Genomic DNA, 8,895 nt, shown 5'->3' with positions numbered 1-8,895 from the left:
TCCCCCCTCCATCCACCCACACATCCTCCTGGCTCTGCCTCGCTGGAGAATGCGACTAACACAGCACACCTGCAGCCGAGGTCACATGTACTCACAGTCCTTCTGGTGCCAATGCACCACGTGGAGGTGGTTCCTGCAGCAACAAAACTGGAACTCGTGTTCCAAGAGAGCCTCCATCCTCCACAGCAAGGGTGTCAGGCTATGGACATCAATCACCCTGGTACCGCAAAGAGGACACAGAAGAGGGTCACACCAAGGGTTCTCAGACAACTTTTCACACCTGGGAACACCCTCCCAGGCTATAGGTGTCCTAGGCTGACAGCTTCTCCCCAGAGACCAGTGTCTCCCCAGAGAGCAGCTTCTCCTCATCCCTGCTCAGATTGCAAACTGCTGAGCAAGATGTGTATTGTTATTTTATTTTATTTTTTTATTTTCTTTGAGTCAGAGTCTCACTCTGTCACCCAGGCTGGAGTGCAGTGGCACGCTCATGGCCACCCTAGTGTTGACCCACTAGGCTCAAACGATCCTTCTGCCTTAACCTTCCAAGTAGCTGGAACTACAGGCACGTGCTACCACGCCCGGCTAATGTTTTTTGATATATTGTAGAAACAAGGTCCCACCAAGTTGCCCAGGCTGCTCTCGAACCCCTGGGCTCCAGCAATCCTCTCACCTCAGCCTCCCAAAGTTCTGGGACTTGAGCCACCACGTCCAGCCTGTATTGTTATTTTAAGACACAAAATGGCCAGGCATGGTGGCTCATGCCTGTTATCTCAGCACTTTGGAAGGCCGAGGCAGGAGGATCACCTGAGCCCAGGAGCTCAAGGCTGCTGTGGGCAACATAGCAAGACCTCACCTCTATAAAAAAATGAAAAAATTATTTGGCTGTGGTGGCACCTCAAAAGATTCTCCTGCCTCAGCCTCCCAAATAGCAGTGACTACATGTGCCACCACTCCAGCTAATTTTAAAAACAATTTTGTACAAGGTTTTACAATGTTGCCCTGGCTCGTCTCAAACTCCTGGCTTCAAGCAATTCTCCTGCCTCACCCTCCCAAGTAGCTGGGATTACAGGAATGAGCCACCATGCCCGGCTAATTTTTTACAAATGTTTTGTAGAGATGGGGTCTAGCTCTGTTGCCCAGGCGGGTCTCAAACTCCTGGCCACAAGCAATTCTCCTGCCTTGGCCTCCTAAAATATTGGCATGACAGGTGTGAGCCACCTTATATTTTACTGAGTGTAGTCATTTTCCATTAGGCTGGGAAAAAGTGAATTTTTTTTTAAGTACTGGTGTTCTGTCACCGAATATGGAAGAATGGGAGACCTCTCAGAACCCAGGGGATGCATGTCCCTGGGTGCCTGTCCTGGGGCACCGCCCTGTCCACCAACTGGACCAAGGTGGGGAACACAGCCATCAGTTCCTGGACTTAGCTACCACCCGGCCAGCTGGCAGCACACCGGGCCAGCAGAAGAGCCTGGGCATGCAGAGGTCCCCTTCTCAGTCACCCGTGTCCTCTTTCCTTCCTCCCTCCTCTCTGTTTCTCTAGCTCTTTCTCTCTTTCTGTCCTCTGTCTCTCTCCTCTCTCTGATATTAAATAGTGAGGGCCACACAACTCTTAGAACCTACAAAAAAAAGAGACCGGGTTCGGTGGCTCAGCCTGTAATCCCGCGCCTTTGGGAGGCCGAGGTGAGTGGATTGCCTGAGCCAACGGGTTCGAGACCTGCCTGGGCAACTTGGCGAGACCTCGTCTCTACAATAAATCAAAATTAGCTGGGCATGGTAGCGGGTGCCTGTAGTTCCGGCTACTTGGAAGGCTGAGACTGAAAGATCGCGGGGCCCAGAAGGTCGAGGCTGCAGTGGCCAGGAGCGTGCCACTGCACTCCAGTCTCGACAACAGAGTGAGACTCCAACTCAAAAAAAGCAGTTAATGCGGGAAGAAAAAAATCAAACCTAGCATTACAACTTTTCCCCTGGTTAGGAAACATTAAAGTCTTTGGGCAGTGATACTTAGTCTCCAGGAGCAATTAGCCACGTTGGGAATTTCAGAGAAGAGATAAAGCCCCAAGACCAGGACCTGAGAATCCCTCAAGGGCTCACCCTGTGGCTTGGGCTGGAGTGCAGTGGCACAATCACGGCTCACTGCAGCCTTGACCTTCTGGGCTCAGGCGATCCTCCCGCCTCAGCTTCCCGAGCAGCTGGGATGACAGGTGTGTGCCATGATGCCCCACTAATCTTATTCATCGCAGGAACAAGGCCTCACAAAGTTGCCCAGGCAGGTCTTGAACCCCTGGGCTCAGGCGATCCTCCCACTTTGGCCTCCAAAAGTGCTGGAATGATAGGCATGAGCCACCACGTTCATCAGCTTCACCTTCATAGATGCCATCCTAGCCTCTAGATGGGTAGTCTCTGAGCTGATATTCCAAGGATTCCCTGTTATTTGATGTAAAATAAACTAGAGAGCTGTTAGTCAAACCTTCCTTGTCCAAAGCATCAAGGATCTTTCCTGGAAAAAACAGGGGTCTTTGAGGTGGTCAAAAAAGAAGAATATCTGACGCCCAACTATTCAGGGTACGCACCAGCATATTGGAAATACCTCCAAGAATGAACCCTTAGTACTAAGGCATAATAAGGAACATTAGTAGGATTGTGTTGACAGCCTGAGCATCCTTGATTTGGAACTGATATATGAAGAGGGGAGCCCCGCAAAAACCCGAATTTTCTTTTAAAAACTGTATATTTATTCTCACATGTTTACAATGCAGTCCCCTTCAAAGGACTCTCCGCTGGATGCAACACACCTACCGAGATGCCTTTTTCACCACTCAAAAACAGTTTCTGAACTCGCCGGTGTGAATGCCTTTTAGTGCTTCTGCCATTTTTTAAAATCACCTTTTCCACATCGACAAAAAGTTTCCCTTGGAGGACACTTTTAATCCAGAGAAACAAGAAACACACTCTGGGCAAGATAAGGTGAATAGGGAAAGTCAGACACAAGGGTCCTGCCACTTGGGGTCAAACACTGCTAAACATTCAGTTTGGTGTCGGCAGGTGTGGAGAATAGGGCATTGACAACTTTAAGGATATTATTCTGTCTCCTACATGGACATCTTTTGGGGGGCAATTTCTATCAAATGGGATTACAATGAAGGTGTTTTCAGGGATATTTTTCTGCCTATCTTCTGGGGAATTATTCTGTCTAATACCCTGGGCCTATTTTTTTCTACCATATGAGGATTATTCCATCCAACCGTGGGACTAACTTGAAAAGATGACACAGGAACTAAAAAGCTATCACCATCCTGAGTAAAGCTCTGATAGGCTAGTTCTGTCCTGAGACAAAGCTGTGGCAGAAACTTTGAGAAGGTGACACAGGAAGTAGCGGGCTAGTTCTGTCCTGAATAAAAGCCCAGGCAGGAACTTTGAAAAGGTGATGCCAGAAGTAAATGACTATTTCCATCCTGAGCAAAGCTCTGACCACCATTTGAAAAGGTAACACAGGAACAAGTGGAATAATTCCATCCTGAATAAAATCTCTGGCAGAAACTTTGAAAAGATGACACAGGAACTAAAGGTTGAGCTTCATCCCGAGTAAAAGCTCTGGCTGAGCCGGGCTCAGTGGCTCAGCCTGTAATCCTGCGCTTTGGGAGGCTGAGGTGAGTGGATTGCCTGAGCCCGCGGGTTCGAGACCCGCCTGGGCAACTTGGTGAGACCGTATCTCTATAATAAAACAAACAAACAAACAAAAAAATTAACTGGGTGTGGTAGCGCGCGCCTGTAGTTCTGGCTCCTTGGAAGGCTGAGGCGGAAGGATTGCTGGAGCCCAGCAGGTCAAAGCTGCGGTGGCTGGGAGCGGCCACTGAACTCCAGTCTGGGCAACAGAGTGAGACTCCAACTCAAAAAAAAAAAAAAAAAAAAGCTCTGGCAGGAACTTTGAACAGATGACACAGGAACTGGTGGGCTAGTTCTGTCCAGAGTAAAAGCTTTTGCAGAAGCTTTGAACTGGTGACACAGGAAATAAAGGCCTAGTTTCATCCAAAGTAAAAGCTCAGACAGGAATTTTGAAAAGATGACACAGGAATAAAAGGGTAAGTTCCATCCGGAATAAATCTCTGATTGGAACTTTGAAAAAGTGATACAGGTAATAAAGGGCTAGTGTTGTCCTGAGGAAAAGCACTGGCAGGAACTTTGAAACAGTGACACAGGAAGTAAATGACTATTTCTGACCTGAGCAAAGCTCTAACAGACATTTTGAAAAGGTAACACAGGAACAAAAGGGATAATTCCATCCTGAATAAAAGTTCTGACAGAAACTTTGAAAAGATGACACAGGAACTAAAGGGCGAGTTTCGTCCTGAGTATAAGTTCCGACAGGAACTTTGAACAAGTGACACAGGACTAGCGGGCTAGTTCTGTCCTGAGACAAAGCTGTGGCAGAAACTTGGAAAAGGTGACACAGAAACTAAAGGGCCTGTTCCGTCCTGAGTAGAATCTCTGATAGGAATTTTGAAAAGGTGACACAGGAAATGAAGAGCTAGTGCCATCCTGAGAGGAAACTCTCCCAGGAACTTTGAAAAGGTGACACTAGAAGGAAAGGGCAAATTCTGTCCTGAGTAAAAGCTCATACAGGAACTTTGAAAAGCTGACACAGGCGCTAAGGGGTGACATCCATCCTGAGTAAACACTGGAAGAAACTTTGAAAAGGTGACACAGGAAATAAAGGGCTAGTTCCATCCTGAGTAAAAGCTCTGACTGGAACTTTGAACAGATGACACAGGAACTAGCGGGCTAGTTCTGTCCTGAGTAAAAGCTCTGGCAGGAACTTGGAACAGGTGACACAGGAAATAAACAACTCGTTTTATCTGAGTAAAAGCTCTGGCAAGAACTTAGAAAAGGTGACACAGGAACTAAAAGGCGAGTTCCATCCTAAATAAAAGCACTGATCAGAACTTTGAACAGTTGACACAGGTACTAAAGGGCAAGTTCTGTCCTGAGTAAAAGCTGAGACAGGAACTTTGAAAAGGTGAGTGAGTTTCGTCCTCAGTAAAAGTTCAGACAGAAAATCTGAAAAGGTGACACAGGCAGAAAGGGGCTAGTTCCGTCATGAGTAAAAGCTCTGACAGGAAGCTTGAAAAGGTGACACAGGAACTAAAAGGCTAGTTCGGTCCTCAGTAAAGTTCGGGCAGGAACTTTGAAAAGGTGACATGGGAAATAAAGTGCTAGTTTCATCCTGAGTAAAAGCTAAGGCAGGAACTTTGGAAAGGTGACACAGGAATTAAAGGGCTAATTCAGTCATGAGTAAAAGCTCAGACAGGAGTGTTGAAAAGGTGACACAGGAACTAAAAGGGTTACTTCCTTCCTTAGCAAAAGTGTTGGCAGAAACTTTGAAAAACTGACACAGCAACTAAAAGGCTAGTTCCGTCCTGAGCAAAAGCTCTGTCATTCGCTTTGAAAAGGTGACATGGGAACTAAAGGGCTAGCTCCATCTTGAGTAAAAGTTTTGACATGACCTTTGAAAAGGTGAAACAAAAACTAAAGGGCTAGTTCCATCCTGAGTAAAATCTCTGGAAGGAACATTGAAAAGGAGACAGGAAGCTGGGCTCGGCGGCTCAGCCTGTAATCCCACGCTTTGGGAGGCTGAGGTGAGTGGATTGCCTGAGCCCGCGGGTTCAAGACCCGCCTGAGCAACTTGGTGAGACCTAATCTCTTCAAGAAATCAAAATATTAGCTGGGCGTGGTAGTGCGCGCCTGTAGTTCCAGTTACTTGGAAGGCAGAGGCGGAAGGATCACCAGATCCCAGCAGGTCGAGGCTGCAGTGGCCGCTTCGGCCACTGCACTCTGGTCTGGGCGACAGAGTGAGACTCCAAATCAAACCAAAAAAAAACGGAGACAGTAATTAAAGGGTTAGTTCCATCCTGAGGGAAAGCTCTGGCAGGAATTTTGAAAAGGTGACACAGGAAATAAAGGGCTAGTTCTGTGCTGGGTAAAAGCCTGGGCAGGAACTTTAAAAAGGTGACACCGGAAGTAAATTACTATTTCCATCCTGAGCAAAGCTCTGATAAGCATTTTGAAAAGGTAACACAGGAACAAAGGGATAGTACCATCCTAAATAAAATCTCTGACAGAAACGTTGAAAAGATGACACAGGAAACAAAGGGCTACTTCGTCCTGAGGGAAATCTCTCACAGGAACTTTGAAAAGGTGACACAGGAAATAAAGGGCTAGTTTCATCCAGAGTAAAAACTGAGACAGGAATTTGGAAAAGATGACACAGGAACAAAAGAGCAAGTTCCATCCTGAATAAATCTCTGATCAGAAATTTGAAAAGGTGATACAGGTAATAAAGGGCTAGTGTTACCTGAGGAAAAGGACCGGCAGGAACTTTGAAATGGTGACACAGGAAGTAAATGACTATATCCTTCCTGAGCAAAGCTCTGACAGGCATTTTGAAAAGGTAACACAGGAACAAAAGGGATAGTTCCATCTTGAATAAAAGCTCTAGCAGAAACTTTGAAAAGATAATACAGGAACTAAAGTGCAAGCTTTGTCCTGAGTAAAAGTTCTGGCAGGACCTATGAACAGGTGACACAGGACTAGTGGTCTAGTTCTGTCCTGAGACAAAGCTGTGGCGGAAATTTTGAAAAGGTGACAGAGGAACTAAAGTGCTAGTCCCATCCTGAGTAAAAGCTAAGGCAGGAACTTTGGAAAGGTGACACAGGAAATAAAGGGCTAGTTTTGTCCCAAATACAAGTTCTAGTAGGAATTTGAAACAGGTTACACAGGAAGTAGTGGGTTAGTTCTGTCCTGAGACAAAGCTGTGGAAGAAACTTTGAAAAGGTGACACAGGAACTAAAGGCCTGATCCATCCCAAGTAGAATCTCTGATAGGAACTTTGAAAAGGTGACACAGGAAATAAAGCATGAGTGCCATCCTGAGAGAAAGCTCTCCCAGGAACTTTGAAAAGGTGACACAGGAAGGAAAGGGCAAATTCTGTCCTGAGTAAAAGCTCCGACAGGACTTTGAAAATATGACAGAGGTGCTAAAGGGTGATATCTGTCCTTAGTAAAAACTCTGGAAAAAACTTTGAAAAACTGACACAGGAACTAACAGGCTCGGTTCATCAGGAGTAAAAGCTCTGATGGGAACTTTGAAAACATGAAACAGGAACTAAAGGGCTAGTTCCATCTTGAGTAAAAGCTCTGACTGGAACTTTGAACAGGTGACACAGGAACTAAAGAGTGAGTTCCATCCTCAGTATAAACTCGGACAGGAAGTTTGTAAAGGTGACACAGGAACTAAAGCGCTAGTTCCGTCATGAGTAAAAACTCTGACAGGAAGTTTGAAAAGGTGACACAGGACCTAAAATGCTAGTGCCATCCTGAGTAAAAGCTAAGGCATGAACTTTGGAAAGATGACACAGGAACTAAAGGGCTAGTGCTGTTCTCAGAAAAATCTCTGACAGGAACTTTGAAAAGGTTTCACTGGAAAGAAAGGGCTAGTTCCATCCTGAGTAAAAGCTCTGATAGCTACTTTGAAAACGTGAAACAGGAACTAAAGTTCCATCTTAAGTTTAACAGCTCTAACTGGAACTTTGAACAGGTGACACAGGAAATAAAGGGCTAGTTTCGTCCTGAGTAAAAGATCAGGCAGGAACTTTGAAAAGCTGACTCAGGAACTAAAGAGCTAGTACTGTCCTCAGTAAAATCTCTGGCAGGGACTTTGTAAAGGTGACACAGGTCCTAATGGGCAAGTTCTATCCTGAGTAAAAGCTGAGGCAGGAACTTTGAAAAGGTGATACAGGAACTAAAAAGGGAGTTCCATCCTCAGTAAAAGCTTGGACAGGAAATTTGAAAAGGTGATACGGGAACTAACAAGCTCAGTTCATCAGGAGTAAAAGCTCTGATGGGAACTTTGAAAACATGAAATAGGAACTAAAGGGCTAGGTCCATCTTGTGTAACAGCTCTGACTGGAACTTTGAACGGGTGACACAGGAACTAAAGAGTGAGTTCCATCCTCTGTAAAAGCTCGGACAGGAAGTTTGAAAAAGTGCCACAGGAACTAAAGGGCTAGTTTGGTCCTCAGTAAAGTTCTGGCAGGAACTTTGAAAAGGTGACACAGGAACTAAAATGCTAGTGCCATCCTGAGTAAAAGCTAAGACAGAACTTTGGAAAGATGTCACAGGAACTAAAGAGCTAGTGCTGTTCTCAGGAAAATCTCTGGCAGGAACTTTGAAAAGGTGACACAGGTTCTAATGGGCAAGTTCTGTCCTGAGTAAAAGCCGAGACAGGAACTTTGAAAAGGTGATACAGGAACTAAAGAGGGAGTTTCATCCTCAGTAAAAGCTTGGACAGGAAATTTGAAAAGGTGACACAGGAACTAACAGGCTCGGTTCATCAGGAGTAAAAGCTCTGATGGAAACTTTGAAAACATGAAATAGGAACTAAAGGGCTAGGTCCATCTTGAGTAAAAGCTCTGACATGAGCTTTGAAAATGTGAAACAAAAACTAAAGGGTTAGTTCCATCCTGAGGGAAAGCTCTGTCAGGAACTTTGAAAAGGTGACACAGGAAATAAAGGGCTACTTCTTTCCTTAGTAAAAGCCCTGGAGGAATTTTGTAAAGGTGACCCAGGAATTAAAGGGCTAGTTCCGTCCCAAGAAGAAGTTCTGACAGAAACTTTGTAAAGGTGATACAGGAACTAAAGGGTTAGTTCTGTCCTGAGTAAAAGCCCGGGCAGGAACTTTGAAAAGGTAATATTGGGCCGGGCTCGGTGGCTCAGCCTGTAATCCCGTGCCTTGGGAGGCTGAGGTGAGTGGAGTGCCTGGTCCGCGGGTTTGAGACCCGCCTGGGCAACTTGGCGAGACCTCATCTCTACAATAAATCAAAAACTTAGCCGGATGTGG

The sequence above is a fragment of the Carlito syrichta genome, unplaced genomic scaffold (genome assembly GCF_000164805.1).
Source record: "Carlito syrichta isolate Samal-C Ts95f unplaced genomic scaffold, Tarsius_syrichta-2.0.1 Scaffold287915, whole genome shotgun sequence".
Lineage (NCBI taxonomy): Eukaryota > Metazoa > Chordata > Mammalia > Primates > Tarsiidae > Carlito > Carlito syrichta.
This window is presented reverse-complemented; position numbering follows the sequence as displayed.